This window comes from Globicephala melas, chromosome 7, assembly GCF_963455315.2.
Source record: "Globicephala melas chromosome 7, mGloMel1.2, whole genome shotgun sequence".
NCBI lineage: Eukaryota > Metazoa > Chordata > Mammalia > Artiodactyla > Delphinidae > Globicephala > Globicephala melas.
Window position 1 is genome coordinate 71603604 of NC_083320.1, and position 25550 is coordinate 71629153.

Sequence of the window (25550 nt, forward strand, 5' to 3'; positions counted from 1 at the left end):
CCCCTGCAGTGGAAGCACGGAGTCTTAACCGCTGGACCGCCAGGGAAGTCCCTATACTGCTTTTGTTTAAAAGGAATGGAAGAAGAATTTTTAATAGTTTTTGGCAGTTTGCATCTATTTCCACTAAAAAATAGTAGGAAACAACAAAATATAATTGAAAAATTTTCTCTTTCATTGCTAAGTAAATGGGTTTCACTTGTTTACAATGTAAAGAACACAGATTCAAGTGCAAAACTAAATTTTATCAACATTTCTTCATTGCTTTAATGTTCTCAGTTTTTAAGGAAATAAAATGTTTTATATGAAATAATTTTAGAGTAGATTATATTAAATGGAAACATGATATAGTTCTGTTGTCTTAGTTGAAAACTACCTAGTACAGTCTTTTCAGGTTTTAAAATTTTATGAATATATCTGATTGAAAGCAAGTAAGTAAAGCAACAAGAATTATAGCAAATATATGCACTTTAAAATTCCTTTACAATTCAGCATGAATAAAAATGGTACATTAGAGGGTAGTTTAAATACCTATCAGATGAATAAAGCACGGGCTTCATGCTTATAGTTGGGGATATATGTATCTTCTGCATTAGATGTATTACAGAGGTGATGTCAAGGTGAAAGCAAGCTTGCAGAATGGTTGGAAATCATTGATATTCTGACTTGGAGGCTGTAAATGGCTCAGTGGCAGATGGAGTCTTTGTCAAGGAAGAAAAATGGCAGCTTTGGAGCATCATAGATGTTTTGCTAGCAGCTCAGCACACAGTCTGTGACCTTCTAGACTCCTTCTAGGAGTCTTTCTTATGCTCTAATAAACTGTCCTCAGCTTTTATTCACCTAACATAGTTAAACAGTACTTATCATATTTCAGTACAAATTGAGGTGTTTTCGTTACAGAGAAATAGAAATATGTTTTATTATCTAGTTCTTAAAGAAGTAAGCTTTTAAGGGAACAGGAATTTCTCGGAATCAGAAATATTTCTCAGTTAGTTTGCAAGGGTAAAAACAATAGAGTTTAATTGAAAAAGTATATTTTTAGAATTACAGAATATTAAAGCTAGAAAATATGTTAAAAATCCTAGACAAACTTTCTCATTTTACAGATGAAGGAACTGAGTCTCATAGACTGTGATTCAACCAAGGTCATTAAACTAGTTCATGAAAAACGTTAGGTGACTCTTAGATTATGACTTGTTATACATATAAAATAGCTCTAGTTATGAAGGTAAAAGAAACTAGTCTCTTTGAATAAAACTTAGAATACTACAGAGTATACCTACTTATTCATGACCACTGCATAATGAGCATACATAATTTTAGAGACTTTTATTTACTATTTAATTGCACATATTTTTATTGGAAAGACTTCAAGTTTATCATTTTAATCATTGCTAGATTGCTGTACAGAAAAATTTTTGTTGAATGAAGAGTTTATACCTGGGTCAAATATGTATCTTGTGTTGATTTATTTGTGTATTTTTAAAGGTTCTTTCTTTTAGAGATAGCATTTCATATTAAAATATTTGAGGGTTTTGTAGATTTTGTACTGAAATGTTTTGAATGAAATATTGTTGCATGTATCAGTGAGAAATCCAGTTTTTAGAGGAATCCAGCTTTTAGAGGTCTCCATGAGAGTGTACTACCATGTGGAGTATATTTAATTGGACAGCTGACTTATACTGAAGAGTAGTAAGTCATGGCCAAAATTAAAAGTGGAAGCATTACACACGTAAAACCTACTAAAGCATTTGACAGTTGCTAAAGTTATAGAAAGGAATCTCTGTACATCATGGAAGAAAACTACCCTTTGTTCTAGAAGGTCAAGGTTGCTGTACAAATTGCTTCAATTTGTAGTCTTTCTTAAGCCAGTGTCTAAAGAAGTAAACTTAAAGAGAAATTTAACAACAATTATTCAAAATAATGTCCATGCATTTTCTAAAGATAAAATTATACAATTAGGGCTTCCCTCGTGGCGCAGTGGTTGAGAGTCCGCCTGCCGATGCAGGGGACATGGGTTCGTGCCCCACTCCCAGAAGATCCCACATGCTGCGGAGTGGCTGGGCCCGTGAGCCATGGCCGCTGAGCCTGCGCGTCTGGAGCCTGTGCTCCGCAAGGGAGAGGCCACAGCAGTGAGAGGCCTGCATACCGCAAAAAAAAAAATAATAATAATAATAAAAAAAATTATACAATTAATTGTTTTTGATTAGGAGAAAAATTTGAAAGGTCCCCAAATCTTGAAGTAAGTTTTTTTTCTTTTGGGTTTTTGTTTTTAAGGATAAAACTGGTTAGACCTTTTAGATAGAAAGTGGGCATAAAAAATATTAACCATAACGTCATAAAGAATACTATTCCTATCAATGGATATGTTGATATGTAGCTATTCACCTATAATCTACTTTGATATGAAGTAAATACACTCAGATAGAGGTTAAATGATGGTTACTAAATTATTCAATAACTAATTATTGTATGCCTAGTGCATGCAAATGCTGAGGATAAGGCAGTGAACAAAACAGACTGTGCACACGTGGGGCTAACAGTCAATGAGCGAAAGAGATAACAGTTAATAAACTAATATTTACTATATTAGATGGCAATCAACACTATGAAAAAAGATAAAGCGAATTAAGAGTCATGAGTGTCAGGGTTGTGAAGTTAGTATTTGTTATAGGGTGGTTGGTGAAGCCCCTCCTAAGAAGATGACAGTTTAACAGAGATCTTAGGAAAGTGAAGGAGCAAGTCATGCATATATCTGGGTGATGACTCTTCCAAAGAAAACAGCCGGTGCCAAGACACTGAGGAAGATTGTACTTGGCATATTCCGGTAACAATAAGGAAACCAGTGTGTCTGGAGTGCTGTGAGTAATGAAAGGGAGTAATAAATGAAGCTAGAGAGATTTCACATAGACCTACATTTAAGAATTAAGTTTTTTTTAAAAAAAGAGAATATTGAAAAAAATTATGCTGTAAGCTTAACTAAAGCTCATATTGTTGCTAAACCAGTGATCCCCAAAATAGTTTTGCTAGAGCCTTAGTTGTGTAGAGTGAGTATTGCTTGATAAAAAGATTCCATGGTCAAGTAAGTTTGGAAAACCTAGGGTTAATGTTAAACAAAGGTAAACAGGTTTTGTTTTGTTTAACAACTGTTTAGGCACATCTTTTAATGTGCTAACATGTTTTGTGAATCTCCAATCTTTGACCCTTCCTTCAAGGAACCTCTTAAGAGGGGCTAGTGTTTTTCAATGCTTTGGTAAATGCTGTATTATATAATCCTACAGATTAACTATTGGTTACTAAAAGGGTTTTCCACAATTGCTGTTTCATAACCTCTATGCTCCTTAAGCCAACATTTCTCTCTGCCTCCTTTTTCAGTAAAGACAACATTTCTTTATTGTTTTCCTAAGTAATTCTCAAATCCATCCTTTTTTCTCTATTCGTGATGCCTAAATCTTTATGTAGGTTTGCATCATGCCTCACCTGGGCTATCACAGTAGCCTCCTAACTGGTGGCTCTGCCTCTAGTCTTGCTGTGTCCAGATTCAGCGTCCTCTTCAGTGACCATTTAAATGGCATCACAAATCTAACTTGATTATTCACCTACTTAAAATCCTTTACTAGCTTCCCATCACTACAGAATAAAATTTAATCTCATTTACAGGGCACATGGTATCTTCTACAATCTGTCTCCTATCTACATCTAAAATTTTGCCTAAATTTCCCATACTTAGTATTCCCCAACTTTGAAACCATTTATACTTCCTTAAAGCAGGCAGTGGGTATATAGTCTTTTTGCCTTTGTTCAGTGCTATTATTTCTTCCTGACATAGCTTTCCCTCTGTGAGTAGCCTAATTTCTCCATTCTTAAAGACTTAGAGCAGACATACTCTTCTTGAAGAATACTCTCAAGTTCTTCCTGTCTAAGTCAGGTACACTGATGTACAATTCTGCCAAAGCACTTAAAACAATGAAGTAAAACTATGTGTTTTCTCCATTCTCTGTATCCTGTACCTTGTATCTGTATCTTAAGTGCTTCATACTTTAAGTAGATACCCAATAAATATGGCAAACAACTCTACCAAGTAGTTGAAGACTTTCTTATAAACAGATCTATCAGTTCCCCTTTTTTCCAGTTCAAGATCTGTTTGGATTATAGACATAAATGTAAAACATAAAACTGTAAAACTTTTAGAAGAAAACATAAGGGAAAATCTGTAAGTCCTAACTTGGTGAAGCGTTCTTATATTGATACCTGACACAAAAAACCACAACCCTTGAAAGTAAAAAAATCAGTAAATTGGACTTTACAAAAATTAAAACTGTTTGCTTTGTAAAATACCCTGTTATGATGGTGAAGAAACAAGCTATATACTAGGAGAAAATATGGAAAACCACATATCTGACAAAGGACTCATATCTAGGATATATAAAAACTCTCAAAACTCAACAGTAAAAATGCCAACAGTCTAATTAGAAAACTCGGTAACATTTCACTGAAGTAGCATTTCACTGAAGAGGATATCCAGATGTCAAACGAGCACATGAAAAGATGTTCAAAATCATTAGCCATCAGAGAAATACAAAAATGAACTATCACTAGTCACCTATCAGAACAGCTAAAACAAAAATTAGTGACAATATCTACCACTGGCAAGAATGTGGAGAAATTGAGCTCTTATACATTGCCATTGGGAATGTAAAATGGTACAACCACTCTGGAAAAGAGTTTGGTAGTTTCTTAAAAAAACAAGAAAACAACTAAACATATGTGAAATACATGACCCAGCAAATGCACTCCTGGTCATTTATCCCAGCAAAATGACTGTACATGGTTGTTTATAGCAGCTTTATTTGTAATAGCCAAAACTGGAAACTATCAAAATGTCTTACAATAAGTGAATGGCTAAACACGGTATGGTGTGTCCATATCATGCAATACTACTCAGCAATACAAAGGTATCAACTATTGATACACAGATCTCAAGGACATCAGGCTCAGTGAGAAAAGTCAATCTCAAAAGGTCACTCAATAATTCCATTTATGTAAAGACAAAATTATAGAGACTGAGAACAAATTTGTGGTACCAGGGGTTAGGGATGGTAGAGGAGAGCGGGGTTTGGGTGTGACTGTAAAGGAGTAGCATGAGAAAGATCCTTGTGGTGATGGAATAGATCTGTATCTTGTTTGCAGTGCTGTTTACATGAATCTAGATCTGTGGTAAGATGACATAGAACTATATGTATACATTGTAGTTAGTTTCCTGGTTTTGATATTGCACTATAGTTATATAAGGTGTAATCATTAGTGGGACCTGAGTGATGAGTACATGCAATCTCACTATACTATTTTTGCAACTTTCTGTAAATATATAGTTATTTCAAATTAAAAAGTTACAAAATTGTCTTTTTTTCTTCTACCTTCCCACCCATCTCTGAGAAAAAAAAAATTGTTTTACCTTGCACCTCCATGTTTATTGCAGCATTACTTAACAATAGCTAAGACGTAGAAAAAACCTGAGTCCACGGATGGATAAGTGGATAAAGAAAATGTGTTATATATTTATACAATGGAATATTACTCAGCCATAAAAAGAAGGAAATTCTGCCATTTGTAGCAACGTGGATGGACCTTGAGGGCATTTTGCTACATGAAGTAAGACAGAGAAAGACAAATACTGTATGATCTCACTTATATGTGGAATCTAAAAACAAAAACAAAAAAAATTACCCAAACTCATAGTTAATAGAGAACAGATTGGTGGTTGCCAGAGGTGGGGGGTGGGTAAAATCGGTGAGGGTTTTCAAAAAGTACAAACTTCCAGTTATAAAATAAATCAGTCCTGGTAAAAACAAACAAAAAATGTTTTGCCTCCTTACTAAACCTAAGACTTTATTCATGCTTTTTGATTTTTATCCTTTTCTGTGTCCTCCAGAGACTTGTTTCATTGATTATTCATAAGACATATCCAGCTTCTCCTTACTTGACTGATTTATTTCAGATTGTCCTATCTTAAATGATAAATAGAAGTAAACAAACCAACAAAACCTTTACTTCCCATAAGTGGTTGTATTTGTATATTAAAGATATATATATCCATGTTAACATGTGTAGCTCTAGTTCATTTATTTTAATTGCTATATATTTCATTATAAAAACACACCACAATCTTTTATTTATTTTCTAGTATTTCACTATACAAATAATGCTGTAGTTTACATTTTTGTATATGACTTTATGCATATGTATGAGAGTTTTTCTGGGTTACATACCCAGAAGTAGAATTTCTGTGATATTGACTACATACAGCTTTGATTTTACTAAGTATTGCTTAATTTCTTTCTGCAGTGGTTATATGAGTTTACACCGTAAGTGCATAAGAGATTTCCTGGTCTACATTTTTCCCAACTTTTGGATTTTCCTTAATTTTTGCCTTCCTACTCCGTCTATGTAGAATCTGCTATGAAGTTCAGTAGATTTTACATCTATAATTTAATTTTTTGTTTCTTGCTCTACTTTGACCAGTCAACAAGTAAAAAAAGAATTGATTCATCTTATCTTTCATATTCATATTTATCTCCGTATTTCTGACTCAACTGCCACAATCTTAGTTCAGGCCCTTTCCTCTTGCCTAATCTTTTGCAACAGGCTGAATATTGTAATATCCCTCTTGGAAATCGCTTTCTGCTCCAATTCATCCTACTTAAAACGGCTAGATCAATATTTCTAATGCAAGTAGTTTACCACTGTTTGCAGTGTTGAATAAATTTAACACTTAAAGTGATGTTCAAGGTTGTCTCTAATAAGGTCCTAAACTAGCTTTTCAGCCACATCTCCCACTATTTTCTATATATGCCTTATATACTAGCTAGACTAGATTACATTCACTTATTGATTGATTAGTTCATTCAAACAGTAGATACTGAAAGCTTTTATTAGGCTATACAAGTGTATTAACGCTTGAGTTTTGTAAGTGCTACTACTATAAAAATTAATAACTCATGCTTCTTGTTATTGGGGGACTTGCAAGCTACCTCAAGCTATTCTTTGAGCATGCCCAATACTTTTCAGCCTCTACCCTCAGCATATTGTTTTCCCTCCACTTAGTATACCGTTTTCCCTAGTTCCTCTGCCTAGCCATCTTTGCCTTTCAAAAAAATCCTATATACTTTTCAAGGCCTACTTAAGATGTTAGCTTTGCATGAAGTCTTTTCTGATATCCACAGTTAACTTTGCTCCTGTAGTACTATATTTCTGTTGCTTTCATGGCACATACTGTATTTCATGTATTTGTCTTAGCCTTCCACGGTGATAAGTACTTTGTCTATTCATCTGTATTGCCCATATAGCATATAACATAATGTCTTATATAAGGTAGGCAAACTGTTAACTAAAATAATTTAATTGAAGATAACATATTAGTTAAATCCAAGTTCACCAATTAGACCTATTTGGGGAAAGCTCAATTTGAATTAGAAAAAAAATGCTTAATTATGTAATTTTATCTAGTGTTCTTACTTTAAAACAGTATAGAAAAACTAAATTATGGGTGGGTTTCTATTTAGTGATCTTTACAACTTGCTTTGATGAATAGTAAACTTTATCTGTGATCAGTATAACAGTTGTTCAGTTCACTTTTAGACTCTTAAGTTCAAATTCCCTTAAATCAGGTTTTCAAACTGTAGTCTGAGGAATCGTATGAGTTGGTTCTGTTGAGATGTGTTGGCTACTGCTGGGTGCTTCCTCTGCCCCAATGAGCAGCCCTTTATTTCTTTTTTACTATACAGGGCTTCTTCACAGGATTTTATTTAAGAAAGGATTCTTTTGCTGAAGTAGTTTAAAATAATTGCTAAGACTGTATAATAAATACTTCAATTTTATCCATTTATTTAATATTTTCTAAGATCTTACAAAAAATACATATTCCCACCTTATTTTTTTGTATTACTACAAATTTAAAATCTGTAGTCCATGTGAATACGAAACTTCAGATAATTAAGCAAATAGTAGGTAATGGGCTTTGAACGTGACAAATAGTTTATTCTCCGAGTATTCTGCATTTTAATATGGATTTTTGAGGAGTTATTAGAATATCAGGAGTTACTGGAATTGATATACAAATTGTTAGGTAGGCTAAGGAATTCTCTAGATCATGGCTTCTTAAAATTTAATGTGCATAAGATTCTGATTCATTTGGTCTGGGCTAGTGCTTGAGATTCTTTATTTCTAACAAGTAGTTTCAGCGTTGCTGGTCTGTGGACTACAGTTTGAGTAGCAAGGAGCTTGATAACCTTCCAAAGCCTATCACCACATTTTATTAGGATTTCATCCTTTGCCTTAGTGAAAGTAGGTTTTCAGTATTGCCATAGACATTTTTCTAGTTGTCTGTTTCTCTACAGTCTGATTTATAATTTGCCATTTTAACAGAAATTTCTGGGGTTTTAGGGAAATACTTTGTGTGTGGATTAATGATTGCCCTGTGATTATGTAGTTCTTTGTTTAAAATTATCCTTCACTATTTTTAAAATAGTTAGCCTTGAGAACTATTAGACTGTCAGTGCCAACTTTTAGAGAATTTAAGTTTGATAAGGAATGTCTTGTTTGGTTTACTCTTCCAATAAAACTGTAATATTTATTGACTTGTTATTTTTCAGGATATTGTTTGAGGTTAGATATTAAGTTGTTATGAAAATAAAAATAGGAAACAGTTTTGTTTGGCTAAAGTTGTTTTAGCTGGTATAAGTACTGCTTTTAAAAAAAACTATTATAATCATGAATTAGTAGCAGTTGTATACCACAGCAGGCTAGGCTGTTAATATTATCTGTAGTACACGTGAACTGAAAACTTAATTTGTGTAAATGGACAACCAATAGGACAGATAGTCATTTAGTTAAATAGCTTATACTCAAAAAGATATAAATCAATTCTGAGGGACATTAATGCTTTAAGACATATATATCAAATATTTTCATAGCCTTTTGGGCTTTTATAGAAAATTATAATAACTAAATTGTAAATTTAAGTCATAAATCTTTAAGGAAATTCTCAAAATTGCTTATTTTTGATAAATGGAAATTAGTGATTAACTTTGTAGACCAGAACAGCAGAGCATTTTGGGGGGAAAAGTTATGATTTTTATCTAAAAACATGATTATTATATCAGCCTTACATTATTTCACCTACTAATTGTCAGTAGTGAGAACTGCTGGAAGAATTACATTATTACAAAAGTGACTTTAAAATATATTATTATTTTCTTATTTCTTAAGTAAGAACTAATATTGCTATAAAAGTTTTTATATGGAATTTATGTCAAATGTTGATAAAAGTTTTCTTCAAACCTGATTCAACAATTTTGTATAGAAATAAACTTCCTTTGTTTCTTCTGGTAGCATCTATTGATTTTTTTTTTCCCCAAAGATACATTAATAGTGCTGATAGAAGCAGAACAATTGGAATTTACATTAAAAATAAATGTGATGAATAAAAAGCAGTACTCTATATAATAATGTTATAGTCTTGATTTTTCTTTACCAAAGTTCCAAAATCTAAAGGACAAAAATACTGACAAGGTCAAGAAAAAATGAAAGAAAGAACAAACGGTGCAAAAAGAAAATGACACTGGGGTCTTGGTTTAATACATATGTATTCCAGGTTGATGGTTGATTTCATTAGCAAATCTCATTGTTATGCAATGTCTGTTCTTCTGCAGCAAAATGAATACTGTATTTTTACAGGCTCTGTGTGTATCTATTATGTTACAATAAATGAAAAAATATATATGTGTAGCTTTCTTTGGTTTACTCTTTTCAGTTTGTCTTTTAGGAAAAGAAAGAAAATTGAATTATATTCTTTCTTTTGTTATTAAATTTATTCAAAGCTTTCCAATTTATATTATAGATATATTTCCTACTTTTGTTCCCTGAAATAAACAATTGTAAGGTGGTTAATAATGTAACCATTTAAATTATCCTATAACTTTTTACATGAATAGACTATAATCTTGATTGATTTAAGCTGATAATTAATATGAGGTTAACCATAAGCTTTCTAACATATTTTTAAATGTTAGGATGGGTTTTCTTATCGCAAAAAGAATGTTAAGCAAGTGTACATATTATGCCAAATGTAAATACTACTACCTTTTGCAATAGCAAAAATTGTATGTTGAGATTACTATAGTTAGATTTTAATTTTCATAAAATAGGAAATTCAGAAATAACAAATTTCAGTGGCTCCACATTGGAAGAGTTCATTTAATCAGGTAAAAGACTGCATGACTCTTAGGGTTATGTATATGAATTCAAATGTGGATCAAACTGTACTGGACACAATTGTCATTTAATTTTAGTTATTTTGAGGTCTGACAATAATTTACAAAATCTAGTTGGCTTTTGGTAGTGTTATCAAAAGTTGTCACAACTAAAATTCTTTTGACAAGCTCGAAAATAGAAAAGCCCAAGATTTGATTTAATATAAGTTGATTGTATATCATTTAGAAATTATCTATATAATAAAAATTGGGGACTTCCCTGGTGGCACAGTGGTTAAGAATCCGCCTGCCAATGCAGGGGACATGGATTCGAACCCTGGTCCAGGAAGATTCCACTTGCCGTGGAGCAACTAAGCCTGTGCGCCACAACTACTGAGCCTGCGCTCTAGAGCCCACGAGCCACAACTATTGAGCCCACATGCTGAAACCACTGAAGCCTGCACCTAGAGCCCATACTCCGCAACAAGAGAAGCCACCACAATGAGAAGCCCGCGCACTGCAACGAAGAGTAGCACCCACTTGCTGCAACTAGAGAAAGCCGGCGCGCAGCAACGAAGACCCAACACAGCCAAAAATAAAGAAATTAAAATAAAAATTGGCCTTCTGGTTCACTTGATGCAATCATAATAAGTAACTTGTTTATGTTGGACAAACATGAGCTGTTATAAATATGTACAGCAGTTTATTAATGAACCATCTTAAGTTAATTTGTACTTATAATGTTTACATTTTATTGTTCACAATGGGTAATACAAAATAAGAAATTTCAAAATCTAGTAAGGGAGATCCCTAAAATAATTAGAGAGTAATATAGAGCTAAATCATGTGGAGAAAGAAGGTTTTCTGGGCTCAAATAGTTAGGCTCTGAGTGAGGAGCCTCCTGAAAGTGATGAGATCTAAGCTGATAGTGTGGTAAGGAAGAAATGGGAAACAATATAAACAAACTGGTAGGTAAGAGAACATAACCTTGGCATCTTTGGGAGACACCGAAGAGACCAACACAACTGTAATGGAATATATTTGCTACTACTTATTTATTTTACCCCACATAAAAATTAGATTGTAGCATTGTTAAATTTTAGTATTATTCAGTCCAGATGTATGGTGTGTTGAGGTGCTACTATTGTGGACCTTGTTTTATCTTGTATAATGAAATGGGAAATAGGAAATTGCTTTTATATTAATTTTACTGTCTTTCTCCCCCACCAATAATATGAAAAGTAAATGCTGCAAAAATATGCCAAGATTCATGCTCTAAAATAAATTGAAATTGGTGCAGACTGTCTGAGAAGGTAGGAATCTAGAAACTCTAATAAATCAGATTTCTCTACCGTAGTTACAAATACCAAACTGAGGAGGAATGTAAATCATCAGAGATTGGGCTCCCAGGCTGTTCAACTGAGCAGGATCATGGAGGGTCAACAAAGAGGGAGAGAGGAACTGTTTTAAGTTAAAAAGAGAGATCCCTCTTAAGTGTCTGGACCTATCCTACCAATGTCTTCTCCTTGATCTGGAACCACAGTTATCACTTGCATGTCCATTTTATTTACTCATCCAGCAGAAGAATCTGCATTTAGAAAATGAAATATTAACTTGGAATATGAAAATGGACTGTGAATTTAACAAAAGATGCTGGGGATTGTTAGTGTTTGTTTAAAGATCCCAGTTAGATACATAGCTTCCTAGCAAGTTGGCTCATTTTCTGGGTAACCTTTCATCATGTTATGATACCAACTTGCCCCGAAGAAAGGTTGAAAGGAATTCCATATGAAATTTGTTATTTAATCTCTGTAAAGATGCTGTTGAGAAAATTATTTTTTTGTCCAGGGTTGCATTATTGAAAAGTATGAAGATATTTCTCTCAGTTCTAAGTACTAGGGAAAGCTTTGGCGCTTATTTGTAAAATGCAGCTTATACAAAATGAGAATTTTATAATTTGATCTTGTTTCCCACTTTACTTTGATTGCTAGGAAGCTCAGAGCTGAACCACTCACGTCTTAGAGTTGTGCAAGGCCTTATGACAGGCGTTTTTATGTTCCAGCTTTACTTTGTGTTTCATCTTCTTGCTTCCCTTTATTCATATTAATTTACATTTTGAAAGCATTCTGTTTTACTAATCATATGTCCATAAGTCACCTTAAGTTATTTTGAAATAAGATGGGATATAAATAACTATGGAAAGCTTCTTTATTGTCAGCAGAATGTAAGCAAATAAATATAGGAGCCTCTCTTCCTTCTCCTGTCCCCTTTCCTGTCTTTCATTTTCATTTTGCATGAATTCTTTAAGTCATGGAGGACTAATCTCTGTGGTTCTTAGACCTGCCAGGGGCAAGGGAATCATTTCTGGAGGTTTTTCCCTGTACAGAACTGCCAGGTATAGTTCGTTGTGCTAAGTGTGCTTTACGCAAGAGTGCCTGACTGAGAGAACAAGTTAGAACTGAAATATATCTAGAGGAGGAAAAGGTTTCCTTTTCTCACATGTTAGCTCAGAGGGGGTCTTTTTCTAACTCAGAGGGTATCATATTTACCCTGGTTTTCACCCTTGCCCTTTCAACCGAATTGTAAACTCTTACCCTGAAATTTGCTGACATTTGATAAAAACTACCTTGAATGAAACAAAATTTCAAATTTATTTTCTTTACTTCTCTATTTTAATTTCATTATCCTTTAAATTTGATCCATATGCGAAACTAAGATACTCATGGCTCTTTGAAATAATTGAAATAATAGTTTTCTAATTTAAAATTTTGTTTTGTTTCCATATATGAATTACATAGTCAAAGCTACCTATTTGGTAGGAATTATATCTTAAATTATCTATAAGGGAAATAAGGGCTGTGTCTTGCATTCCAAGTAACTATAGGATATTTGAATTATTTAATTGGACCAAGAAATTCAGCTGAAACTTTTAGTAATAGTTTTCTGAAAATTTGCTATTTCATGCGTCATCATAGTAAAGATGGTGGTTAGCAACTTGCATTAATGTTGTTCAGTATTAAATATGTACTCCTTTCAAATGATACATATTAAATGTTTGTAACATAATCTGTTCTGATATTTTGTATTCTTGGCACAGTCTTGTCTACTTAGGTTCTTTTTGTTGTCAGTGATTTTATTGTCACTTTGTTTTGTTTTCTGTTGCAATACATTAGAGTTTTATTTTGCAGAGTAAATATACACCTGATTTAAGTTATATAATTTAATGCCTTGATTATATTGCTGTAAAAGGGTCGTTAAGAGCTCTTTGCATTAAAATTAAAGCATGCTGTGTTCATAATAGTTAGGACAGATGCTGGGCCTTAGAATATATAGAATTTTAAAGATAAATGAAATTTTGTAGATTAAAAAAGTCTCCTAAATATTTTTAAATTAGGGAATTTATCATTTTGACAGAGTGTGTGTTTGTTTTATACCCTTAGTTAGTTTAAATCAATCTTCATTCAACTATACTAGAAATTTCAGAGTGAAAAACAGCAATTTGGAGGAAAAACTAAGGACAGAGAAATTTAATTTTCAAGCTAACAATATGTATTTTTAAATGCTCAAGTTAAATATTTTAGGTTTTGTTTTCTTTTTGAAATATGAATTTTAAATGATGCAGGGAGTAGCTTCAAGTTATGTAAACTTTTTGATTCATATAATTGAGATTTTTTCCCAAAGACTGCCACATGAATTATAGTTTTATTTTGCAAGAGCTTGTCTTTATTTATAACTCAGAAACTTCTTTTATCTATTTTCTTGAAGGAATTGAAATTCAAAGACATTTCCCTACAGTTAGCAGGTTTTTGAACAGTTAATCTTAGTTTCTTTTCAAACCTTGTTAGCTAGTGTTGCCTTGTTTTTAAATTTACCTGCCGAGAAGTAATTTTTAAAACCTACTTAAACAGATTCGTTTCTCAAGCATTCCTTATTATAAACTGTGTGCCTTCACATGTCAGGAATAAACCCTCCTTAAAAAAGGAAGAAAGAACTCTTTATTGTCTGTTTTGACGTTAATAAAATTAAGAAAAGAAAGATTGAGACATCAACCTCACCTGGCTTAGTTTTGTCACGTGAGCATTCACGGTTACTGGTGATCTAAGTGCTCCACCTGCCTTTCAGTTTGTTTACCAGGAAATCAAGATGTGTAAACTGCAGGAAGTACTATTTGACCCTCTCCGACAGTATCTCATTACAATAATTGCTAATCTCTGAATAAGACAGCCATGTTTTGTGAGTAACTGAGAGAGGGAGGTTGTGTTAGGTAGATTTTAGGTGTTTCAACAAATAAAGCATTGTAAATGCTTACTTGGATTATGTTTTCATGATAGCTTCTGATAAAAGACATATGGTGACCTTTGGGGTCAGCAAAGCTAGGACACAATAGTAGGTATTCTTTCATGCCTTTTAACTGAAAAATATCACGGCTTGTTGTTTTGGAGTGCTGTCACTGCTCTGAATCGAAAGGATAATGGCTACTTCCTGATTAAACCCACTCTCCACAGTAAGCTGTTAATATTATACTGTATGTCTTTTTCTCCTGTAAATGCAGTAGTATTTTGTGTTTTCTTTACTTTTTATCATTGTCTTTTCTTAGATATATCTGTTGTAAGTAATTCTTGAAGTTGAAGTTTACAATTAGAGTAGAAACTACTGTTTTAAGTTTGGAGGATTTTTTTTTTTTAATGGAAAAGTATGTTTGGTATTAAATCCAACCTTCTCATATACTTACTGTAGATTTTGGTTAGAGAAATTAGCTTTTAAAAAAGACATTGAAATGATAAATTATATTAAGCTGTCACTTTCTTGGCACTCTAATCAAAATTTTAAAAATAACTTATGTAGTAAATCAGATTAATTTTTTCAGGGAATATTTGGGTAAACTAATTTTATTTTTATTTAATACATTTCAGAAGTCTATTTAAATATATTGTCAGGATTATTGATAATTGTTTTAATTATTAAATTAAATTATTATTCTTAAATTAATTATGAGATCCCTGTGATGTAAAAACAATATTAAGTACTCAGAATATAAGAAAGGGAATAATGAGCTTCTTAGTTTTAATCCTAAAGCTGGCAGTCACTCCATCTGTGGTCTTGGGACAATCATTTAAACTGCTTACCTTGGTTTTCTTGCCTACTGTTCATATGTGTGCTAAGTAAAATGAATGTTGTTTTTCTTTATGGTAGTACAAAGTGTAAAGAAAATGATTATTCATAAGTATTTTATAAAATGGACAACAGACCCTGAACATAGAATAGGAAAACATTTAGGAGTCACAGTAGACAAGGAAATAATAGAAAAATTATTTCTATTGTAAAATAGTGGAAAGTAAAGTTTAAAATAAACACCATATAACTGCCCTTTTAATTTCAACAAAATTGTTAGTTTTGCTAAATCCCTAATATAACATTACCAGAGGATTCTACATATTGTTGGGTACATGACTAAAATGAGAAGTGGAAAGCTTGGAGGTGATTTAGTAAAGAGTCACAAATATACTTAAATTATTTAACTTTTTCTCAAAAGTCTTATTCCTGGAAATGAGATTATTTAGAGTAGAGGGAAGAAGATGTGTATATATTATAGGCCTATAAGTATAGTTCACCTAAAAAGTAAGATGTTTAATTTTTAAACTCTAGAACTAGGCATCCTGGTTATATTTAAAAATACTATGAAATTATTAAACACTGAAGGCAGCTACTGAAGATGGTCATAGAACCTAACATTCAGAAATATTTTAAAAATATTCTGGGATAATGTAAATACTTTTGCTGAGACAGTTAAGGTAACTTCTTTTGCAAAATGATTATCAAAGATATTTTAGGTAACTTGGTAATTTATGTTATTGGTCATTCTAAGGAGATTCCAAAGATTGTATTTAATGAATATTCCAACTTGGTCAAGTTATTGAAGTAGGACTTATAGTAGTGCCTCTGTTTAATTTGTTATTTATTTATTTATTTGTTTTTGCTGCATTGGGCCTTTGTTGCTGTGCGTGGGCTTTCTCTGGTTACGGTGAGTGGGGGGGGTACTCTTTGTTGCGGTGCGGTGGCTTCTCTTGTTGCGGAGCACGGGCTCTAGGTGTGTGGGCTTCAGTGGTTGTGGCATGCGGACTCAGTAGTTGTGGCCTGTGAGCTCTAGAGCACACGGGCTTAGTTGCTCTGTGGCATGTGGGATCTTCCTGGTCCAGGGCTCGAACCCATCTCCCTTCACTGGCAGGCGGATTCTTAACCATTGTGCCGCCAGGGAAGTCCTGTTTAATTTGTAATAGCAAATAATAGATGTCACTTATTGAATACTTAATATGTGCAAACTACTGCGCTAATTTTATTGTAGGAGAGGCAAACTTTTAACTTTACCCTCTTAGAGTTCTATTTGGCAGGGCCTGAGAATTAAATTGACGTAAGATAGATCAACAGGAGAAAAGCATACAGCTTTATTTAACACATAGTTTTGTGTGAAACAGAGTCTGCAAAAGGAATGAAGACCAAAGAAATGGTGAAATCTACTTTTTTTATGTTAGGTTGACCAAAGAGAGGCAATTGTGGAAAAGTGACTAAGCTATTTGGAGAGACTAAAGGAAGATAAGAATTATTTTAACAAGGTCTGTTTGTTGAGAATTCTCTCAGTCTCAACTTTTCATCTTTGATGATAAGAATATTACTTTCCTTCTGGTATAGGGAGGACATCTTTCATATAGTAATTTCATTTCCTGCTTTTAAGAGAAAGGAGGAAAGTCAGTGTTTTTCTTGTATTTGCTGTTTTTCAAGTGCCTTTAACTCAAAACAGTCAATATGCCAGAGCAGCGTATTTTGAAGAAGGATGTTCTGAATTCCTTCATTATCATCTTATTTTACATTCATGATAATCACATGAGGTATAGGTAGTATCATTACCCCCATTTCTGCTGATCAGGAAATAGCTGTAGAGAATTTAAATGATTTCGTCAATGTCCTTTAGTCAGTAAGTGCCAGAGCCAGACCAAAATCTCTAACAAAATCTAGAAAGAACTCAGTCTTCAGTGTCATGCCTTTAAGCATTGTGTTTATATTTTGGAGATAATAAAGGCGTTAAAGCCTTTGATTTAGATGGGGTTTTTTTTCAGCAGTTTATCAAATATTAGAAGCCTTACTAAGTGTCAGACACTATAAGTACATTCTGCGATAGTAATGGAAAGCAAAATTAAGTCCCTCGTTTCACAAAACTTACAGTTTAGTGGAAGAGGCAAAAATATAACAGCCTATTATAGTACCATGTGATAACTGATATAATAGGGGTAAGTGCAAGATACTAAAGGTGACACAAAGAAGTTCTAATGTCTCCTTTTATTTATATATTTAATTTATATTTGGGGTGCTGTTCTAGGGATATATAAGTAAATAAAATTTTCAAACGTCTCTGCTCTTGTGGAACGTATATTGGGGCGGAGTCAACAGTAAGCATAATAAATAAGTATATAGCATGTTAGAAGGTGACAAGTGTTATGGAGGAAAGAAAAAGTAGAGAAGGGTAAGAAGGCTGTGGTGGTGATGAGTTGGGTGATGTTTGAGCAACGATCAAGGAAGTTAACTATGCAGATATCTTTGGGAAGAGCCTTCCAGGTAGAGGACTCAAGGCAAAAGCATACCCGGTGTGTTCAGAGTAATGATTGGAGTAGAGTGAGGGAGAAGGGAGAGTAGGAGGTTTTGACAGAGGTAACTGGGGCTTTACAGAGCACTGTAGGGACTTTAAGGAGCCATTGCGGGCTTTCGGTAAATCTGGCTTATATTTGTAAAGGTTCACTCCACTTGCTATGTTGAGAATAGACGGTAGGGAGGCATTGACCACCAGTTAGAAGTCTCTTAGAGTAATCTGATTGAAAAGTAGTGGCTTAGGTAAGGCTGGTAGTGGTTAAATTCTGGATGTTTTTAAGGTACAACCAAAATGTTTTCTGATGGATTGGATGTGGAATATGAGAAAAAGAGAAGGCCAGATGACTCCAAGGTTTTCTGCTGAGCAACTAGAAGGATGGCGTTGCCATCAACTGTGAGATGGGGACGGTTTTCATAGGGAGCAGGTTTGGGATAGGGATGGACAATCAGGAGTTTGGTTTTGGATGTGGTAGATTTTTAAGTGTTTAATAGATATGCAAGTGGAGATTGTGGGAAGATTTTCCAGAGGAGATACCATCTAAATTGAGGCTGAAGAGTGAATTGGTGGTGATTTATGATGAACTTTGAGAACATTCTTTATACACTTAAATGAATTGGCTTTTTCTACTTTTACATATTTACAAACTAGAGTTACGTTACGTTAGAGTAACGTCTAAACATCTAAAAAGTAATAACATTTAAAAGTAAAAAAATTGTTTATCCCAACAAATTATTCTAAGTAGTTAAGTTTTCAGAGTATTTCAGTAGCTACTGTATTCATGAGTTGTGCTGGGTGCTTTTACATATATTGATTCTCACCATAATGCTGTAAGGTAAGTTTTATTTCCATTTTACATTTGGAGAAACTGAGTCTGAAGGAGATTACAGTTGCCTAAGGTCATTGATGTATTAGATGATGGGTCTGGATTCAAATCTAGGTATTTAGATTGTATTGTCCATGCTCCTTATTTTAAAAATGTATATTTTTAACCTTGCAAAGTTTTAAACATTTGTTTAAGGTCTCAAGGAGTTGTCTTTTTGAGCATTAGTTATTCTGTATTGTAGCATAATGATACCCTTGAGACATAATATTTGTAGACTCTTGGTCATGGAGTCAAGCCATTTGTTGGTCTTTTTTAAGTTCCTACACAGCTTTCAGTACAGTTTCCTATTACAGATACTCTCTCCATTCCTGGCCCTCGTTCCCATGTGTAGTGCTTAATATGTGCTTAGAAATTTACAGCTGCTATCATCATCATCTTTATCCCTCTTTCTAATATGCTGGGACCTTGGGAATCTCAACCCAAGCTTGTTGGATCATGTGTAAATTATAAAGCCACAGAGATTAAGGGTATGAGGACTTCCCAATTAATGAAGAATGAGTTTTAACTCATTTATTTTGTCTGATGGAAACCATTTTTTGTTTCCTTCTCTTTATTGACTGTTTTCTGGGGAACTGAATTTGATAAATAGCTGTATTTCTGGCTGGAAAAGCAATATTCTCTGAGACGCCAGTGGGTATTTTCACTGTAAAAGTGAACATAAGTCATTCTACTTTGGTAGGGAATAGAAATATAGCTGTTCATTGAAATAGATTTACTTTTGAGGTAATGATGCCATATTTTAAAAACTTAAACCTTTTGCCTTTAGATCAAAATACGTTATTTCTTAAATTTCATGTGAGCCAATACCCTTTTGCGGTACGCGGGCCTTTCACTATTGTGGCCTCTCCCGTTGCGGAGCACAGGCTCTGGACGTGCAGGCTCAGCCGCCATGGCTCACGGGCCCAGCCGCTCCGCGGCATGTGGGATCCTCGTGGACTGGGGCACGAACCCGTGTCCCTTACATCGGCAGGCGGACTCTCAACCACTGCGCCACCAGGGAAGCCCTGAGCTAATACTCTTTACATTTATGATATGTTTTCAAAGACATACTTAAAGAGCAAATCATTCAGACATTCTGCAGGAAAGAAATATTTTAACAAACACATATTATGCATTTCTCTAAGTACCAATTAAAAAAAGAAAACCCTGCTGTGGATTAAAATAGCCTATAAGCCTCAAAGGTCATTTTAAGCATATACTAATTTTCTATATAGGTAGAAAATTTACCTAGCCTTTGTATCTCTGTTCTATAAGTATATAACTTTATCGTAAGTGTGCTATATCTATTTCTCAAGTTTTTATGCTATTTTCCAAAGGAATATCTCATATATATATATATATATTCATTCTTCTTATTCTTTTCTTTAAAGTCTTCCTTCTCTCTCATCATTATACCCCAAATTCTTATGTATAATTTATTTTAAGATCACTATAATCATTAAATAAGATTTTTAAGTAAACAAAACTTTTGGTTGGCCCCCAGACACCTTTTTTATTATAATTAAATTGTCTGTGTAATTTCATATTTTATTTAATCCTGTTCAGTATTAAATGTATATATCCTGTACATTTCTACTTAGACAAAAAATATTTGTATATATGTTAAATGTGTATTCCTCACCTTTTTTTTTTTTTTTTTTTTTTTTTTTGCGGTACGCGGAACTCTCACCGTTGTGGCCTCTCCTGTTGCGGAGCACAGGCTCCGGACGCGCAGGCTCAGCAGCCATGGCTCACGGGTCCAGCCGCTCCGCGGCATGTGGGATCTTCCCGGACCGGGGCACAAATCCGTGTCCCCTGCATCGGCAGGCGGACTCTCAACCACGGTGCCACCAGGGAAGCCCTCACCTTTTTAATTTTTTGTTTGGATCGTATCTTATCTTTAATTCATTTGGGGAAAAAGAAAAGTGATTGGTCAAACAGCATTTTCTGTTAAAAGTGTCCTACTACCTATTTTTAATAGTTATAAAACTAAGTCTATTACATCCTTCATTCATTGGAGTGCCCAGGGAATGAGTATTCTGATTATTTTTTCCCAGAAATAACAGTTGTTATTGAAATTCTTACTTAATGGATAAGTACAAGTGTAAAATTGAAATTTTTTTGATAATTTGAAGATGATAGAGGGCTGTTGGATTCTGATTTGACAATTTCAGCTACTACTAATCTCGTTTGGTAAAAAAAAAGTACAAACAAATATTAAATATGAGTCTTGATTTGATAATTTGAGCAACTAATCTTGTTTTGTAAACAAAGCATAATCAAATATTAAATGTGTAATAGTAATTTAAAAACACCAGAGATTTCAAAAGGAGGATGAAATTTAGTGCTAAATGAGTGATATAAACAAGTAAAATACTATGAGTTGATAATAAGAGAAGGTCATAGAATGATCAAGGAAGGCTTCTTTAAGGAAAAGGGACCTGAGCTTCAAACATTGAAGAGGGACTTCAAACATTACTTGTTATAACATTTTTATTGAGATATAATTTATACACCATACAGTTCACCCATGTAAAGTGTACAATCCAATGGCTTTTGGTAAATTACATTATTACATTTTTGAAGTGGTGGTAAAAGTATATAACATAAAATTTGCCTTTTTAATACTTTTTATGTTTACAATTCATTGTCATTAATTACATTCAAAATGTTGTGCAAACATCACCACTGTCTATTTCCAAAAATTTTCATCATTCTAAATAGAAACTCTATAACTGTTAAGCACTAACTCCATTTCTCCCTACCCCTGCCCCTGGTAAACTTGAATCTACTTTCTGTCCTGTTGATTTGCTTATTCTAGATATTTCCTATAAGTGAAATCATATAATATTTGTCCTTTTGTGTCAGGTTTATTTCACTCACTGTAATGTTTTCAAGGTTCATCCACGTTATAGCATATATCCCAACTCCATTGCTCTTTAGGACTCAGTGATATCCCATTATACATATAAATAAATATTATATATATAATACAAACATATAAATGTATATATATATATATCATTTTATTTGTCCATTCATCTGTTGATGGACATTTGGATGTACAAATATTTGTTCAAGTCTCTTCGAATTTTTTTTGGTATGTATGTACCTTGGAGAAGAATTGCTAGGTCATGTGGTAATTTTATGTTTAGCTTTTTGAGGAACTGTCAAACTGTTTTCCATAGCAAGCATCTTATCAAGCATTAATTTTTATTTTATTATACTATAGATATACAGTATGTAAAAAATTAAGCTGAATGAATACTGGCTTCGGTAAATACCATATATATTTTTTAAAAGGATCAAGGAAAGAAAAGAAACAGAAAGCCATGTGTTAACACATGAGAAAATGTGTATGTATAAAGAGCTACCTCTTAAAGTGAATTTTAATAAAATAATTAAACCTTCGGGTTGTATGTTATCTCAATATTGCTCTAGTAGTTTATAAAACATGGTCACCAAATTTCTATTTCTCAGTCCCTAGGCATCTATTATAAATAGATAGGTACAGATATTTCTGTAAGTAGTTAGTGCAATTTAGTTTATTTCTGCCCAATTTTAAGGTACTTCTATTTTAGTTTTTTAGTTGCCTTTTTTGCACTGTAAAGTAAAATCTCCCTTAATTATCTCTAACTGGAAAATATTCCAATATATTCTATTTAGTTATTTTATATTTATTTACTTCATATAGGCTAACATTTTATATAAGTCTGAGACAAAAGACTAGAGGTATTTCAGTTGACATTTAATAAATGACTCTCTTAAAGTATAAATTCTGGAATTCAATGTGAGTTAGGAAAACAGTGTTTACCTATCTTTTCATATATCAGTGAGGGACCACTGAGCCAAAAGAAGCTTATTTCATGGGCTTGATAAGATCATGTGACTCAGGAAATGGGAAGCAATATTGGGATAGGGAAACTTTTTGACCTAATTACAGATTTCCCTAGGAGAGATATGTAATATCACAAGCACACATACAGTAATGAATCACGCTTGTGAACTCAGTATGGAAATAGTAACAGCAGATGTAATGAGTCTTCCTGGTAAGAATATTGGTTAGGATATCAGAGAGGTATTTCTCATCAAAGATGTACATGTGAATATTTGATGCATAGGGAGTTTGAAATAGCCAGCAATTTTGAGAAAATTGACACAAGATAGCTCATAGAATAATTTTTGTTTTCTTTGTTCAAACCTCTGAGACAAATTCCTTAATATTGATTTGAGCTTAGTGAGTCTTTCCACACCTAAGTAGGAAGAGAGATCGAGGTTATGGGGTGTCTAAATCATCAACAAAGTTTAGACTTAGGGAAAAACTTTGGGGAAATAATTTTCCACTTGGTTAAAACCAAAAAGACAATAGTCTATTAAGTACAGAATTGTGGTAGACTTTTAAATACTTTGAATAACCTACTGAAAATTAAATAATTAGATAAAATATTTTAAAAAATTTTTATTGTGGCATTGTTGAGCTAAGGAAGTAAAGAATTTAAAGGGATAAAAGACTAAGTGAAATAGAAAATTTGAGGAGGGGGATTAGAAGACAATATTCTTAAAATGTCCATAGTACATAAAGAGACCTACAGACTGAAAGCAATTCCTATTAAAATCCCAATGACATTTTTCACAGAAATAGAAAAAAAAAATTCTAAAATTCACATGGAACCATGAAAGATCACAAATAGCCAAATCAATCTTTAGAAAGAAGAACAAAGTTGGAGGCATCAATTTCCTCATATAAAAATATATTACAAAGCTACAGTGGTCAAAACAGTATATTACTGACATAAAGACAAACATATAGACTAAAGGAACAGAATAGAGGGTCCAGAAATAAATCCATGCAGATACAGTCAATTAATCTTCAAAAAGGGTGCCAAGAATATGTGATAAGGAAAGCCTAGTTTTTCCAACAAAAGGTGTTGGGAAAACTGCATATTCACATACAAAAGAATTAAATTGGACCCTTATCTTACACCATACACAAAAATCAACTCAAAATGGATTAAAGACTTCAATGTAAGATCTGAAGCTGTAAAATTCCTAGAAGAAAACTCAGGGGAAAAGCTTCATGACATTGATCGTGGCAAAGGTATCACGGATATGACACCCAAAGCATTGGCAACAAAAACAAAAATTAATGAGGGAGACTGCATCAAACTAAAAAATCTTCTGCATAGCAAAGGAAACAATTGTCAGAGAGAAAAGGCAACCTATGGAATGGGAAAAAATATTTGCAAACTACATATCTGATAAAGTGTTAATCTCCAAAACATATGAGAACTCTTACAGTTCAATAGTAAAAAAACTAATAGTCTGATTTTAAAAATGGGCTAACAACTTGAGCAGACATTACTCCAAAAAAGACATACAAATGGCCAACAGGTATGAAAAAATGCTCAATGTCACTGATTATCAGAGAAATGCAGATCAAATCCACAATGAGATATTACCTCATACCTTTCAGGGTGGCTATTATCAAAAAAACAAAAAAACAGTGAGTATTGGCTAGGATGTGGAGAAATTGGAACCCCGCACACTGTGGGAATGTAGAATGGTGCAGTCACTTTGGAAAATAGTATAGAGGTTCCTCAAGAAATTAAAAATAGAATTGGGCCTCCCTGGTGGCGCAGTGGTTGAGGGTCCGCCTGCCGATGCAGGGGACACGAGTTCGTGCCCTGGTCCGGGAAGATCCCACATACCGCAGAGCGGCTGGGCCTGTGAGCCATGGCCGCTGAGCCTGTGCTTCCCGAGCCTGTGCTCCGCAACGGGAGAGGCCACAGCAGTGAGAGGCCCGCGTACCGCAAAAAAAAAAAGAAAAAAAAAGAAAAATAGAATTAGCATATAATCCAGCAAACTCACTTCTGGGTATTTATCCAAAAGAATTCAACTCACAATCTTAAAGACATATTACTGCACCTATATTCATTACAGCACTGTTCACAGTGGCCAAGTTGTAGAAACCACCTAACTGTCCATCAGCAGATGAATAGATAAAGAAAATGTAGTTATAAGAATACAGTGAAATAACTATTTCGCCTTAAAAAAAGAAGGAAAATCTGCAATATGCAACAACATGGATGAACCTTGAGGACGTTATGCTTAGTAGAATAAGCCAGTCACAGGAAGACAAATACTGCATGATTCCACTTACATAAAATATCTAAAATAGTCAAATTTATTAGAATCAAAGCGTGGGATGGTGGTTGCCAGGGACTGGGGGGAAGGAGAAATGGAGGGTTACTAGACAGTGGGCACAAAGTTTCAGTTAAGAAGGTAAATAAGCTCTAGAGATCTGTTGTGCAGCATTGTACGTACAGTCAACAGTAGTGTATTGTACACTTACAAATTTGTTAAGAGGGTAGATTTCATATTGAGTGTTCTTGTGACAGTAAGAAAAATTTTTAAAAAAAGAAATTAAAAGAGGGTAAAAAAAGACCACTGAAGTCAGCTTTCCTTTCAAGATACTTGCTGCACCCTGGTGATAGGAGTATTTATTAGGTTGTGTAATATTCCATAGTAGAAATCAAATTATCTTGCTATTAATTCTTTTTTTAAAAAATATTTATTTATTTACTTGGGTGTATCGGGTCTTAGTTGCGGCATGCGGGATCTTTTAGTTGTGGCATTCAGGATCTAGTTCCTTGACCAGAGATCGAACCGAGGCCCCCTGCATTGGGAGCGTGGAGTCTTAGCCACTGGACCACCAGGGAAATCCCATCTTGCTATTACTTCTATTTCAAAATATCTCTACTTCCAGTTAGAAGCAATATGGTCCCTTTTGAACCTCACTTTT

At 33.7% G+C, this 25550-nt stretch overlaps 1 protein-coding gene across 23 annotated transcripts in view; it reads left to right on the forward strand.

Annotated features, from left to right (window-relative positions):
* The window catches only part of BAZ2B (bromodomain adjacent to zinc finger domain 2B), a 382320-nt gene that overhangs the window by 197801 nt on the left and 158969 nt on the right, over nt 1–25550 (forward strand). The window contains exon 1 of one of the 23 annotated variants that reach the window (XM_060302375.2): nt 14616–14633. The exons of 21 other annotated variants lie outside the window; for them this stretch is intronic. The gene's annotated coding sequence lies outside the window, so the exon portion shown is untranslated. One more of the 23 variants, XM_060302374.1, reaches the window with a different exon arrangement.